Source organism: Sinocyclocheilus rhinocerous, unplaced genomic scaffold, assembly GCF_001515625.1.
Source record: "Sinocyclocheilus rhinocerous isolate Xijiao unplaced genomic scaffold, SAMN03320098_v1.1 scaffold222, whole genome shotgun sequence".
Classification (NCBI taxonomy): Eukaryota; Metazoa; Chordata; class Actinopteri; order Cypriniformes; family Cyprinidae; genus Sinocyclocheilus; species Sinocyclocheilus rhinocerous.
In genome coordinates this window covers 127,837-129,309 of record NW_015625652.1, presented here as the reverse complement: position 1 = coordinate 129,309, position 1,473 = coordinate 127,837, and the positions used below count along the sequence as shown (strand labels likewise).

The window sequence follows — 1,473 nt, the reverse complement described above, 5'->3', positions numbered from 1 at the left end:
TATTTGTGACCTTGGACCACAAAACCAGTCATAAGGGTCAATTTCTCGAAACTGAGATTTATACATCATCTAAAAGCTGTATAAATAAGCTTTCCATTGATGTATGGTTTGTTAGGATAGGACAATATTTGGCTGAGATACAACTATTTGAAAATCTGGAATCTGAGGGTGCAAAAAAATCAAAATACTGAGAAAATCGCCTTTAAAGTTGTCCAAATGAAGTTCTTAGCAATGCATATTACTAATCAAAAATGAAGTTTTTATATATTTACAGTAGGAAATTTACAAAATATCTTCATGGAACATGATCTTTACTTAATGTCCTAATGATTTTTGGCATAAAAGAAAAATCTATAATTTTGACCCATACAATGTATTTTTGGCTATTGCTACAAATATACCCGTGCTACTTATGACTGATTTTGTGCTCCAGGGTCACATATGTTGATTTGGTGCTTTCTTATTATCAATGTTGAAAACAGTAGCTCTGCTAAATATTTTTGTAGAAACTGTGATACATTTTCTTTCAGGATTCACTGATGAATAGAAAGTTCAAACAAACAGCATTTATCTTAAACAGAAATCTATTGTAACATTTAAATAGCTTTGTCACTTTTAATCAGTTCACTATGTCCTTGCTAAATAAAAGTATGAATTAATTCTTCCCCTTTAAAAAAAATTACTAACCCCAAACGTTTGAATGGTAGTGAATGCTAGACCATTTTTTGCTTTCACACCTGGCGCGTTTCCCCCCTTAGCTCGGTTGGTTTGGGCATATGTGAACACGGCAATCGCGCCCGGATCCGCGCCAAAACAATAGGTTCGAGATCGCCTGAACGAGGTGGTCTCGGCTCGATTGAAAACGAACTCTGGAGCGGTTCGGTTGTAGTGAGAAAGCAATCCGATCTAACGGACCAACGAACCAGGCTATATCACAATGTATAATGGGTAATTACGTAAGTTCCGTGAAAAGCATTAGCTTTGTTGTTTTGCTAATACTTCAAAATGAACCTGTGAATGTCTGTGGGTGAGCACGTCTTCGCCATTCAAAATAAAATAAAGCGCACTTTTTCATTTTATAATGCCGTCTTATTGCTCTTCTTCCTAGTAGGTGCATTTTAAAAATATGTTTTACCGATGAATCCTGGACTCCTGCTCAAAATGATAAATTATTATAACGACAGCTACAAAAAAAACAAACAATAAGCCCGCAAAGCTGTTATTGTTCCATTCTGACAGATGACAGCTGTGACAGCTAAGTGGAATCCCGGAAAATAAAGTGTGGAACTTTGACCAATGAGAGTCAGTTGAAACAGTTTACTCGCACGTGACTTGTATTAACAAATTTGGTCCATTTAGAAACTTTGCTGTGTGAAAGCGAACCGCACCAAGAATAAAAAGCAACATTGTAATAATTGTAATCCCTGTTTCGGAACAAAGCAATCGATCTACAGGTGTGAAAACACCCTTAGT

General features: G+C 36.0%; 1 protein-coding gene across 1 annotated transcript in view; it reads right to left on the bottom strand.

Annotated features, from left to right (window-relative positions):
* The window catches only part of LOC107705153 (glycerol-3-phosphate dehydrogenase 1-like protein), a 12,604-nt gene that overhangs the window by 2,211 nt on the left and 8,920 nt on the right, over positions 1–1,473 (bottom strand). The window lies entirely within an intron of this gene.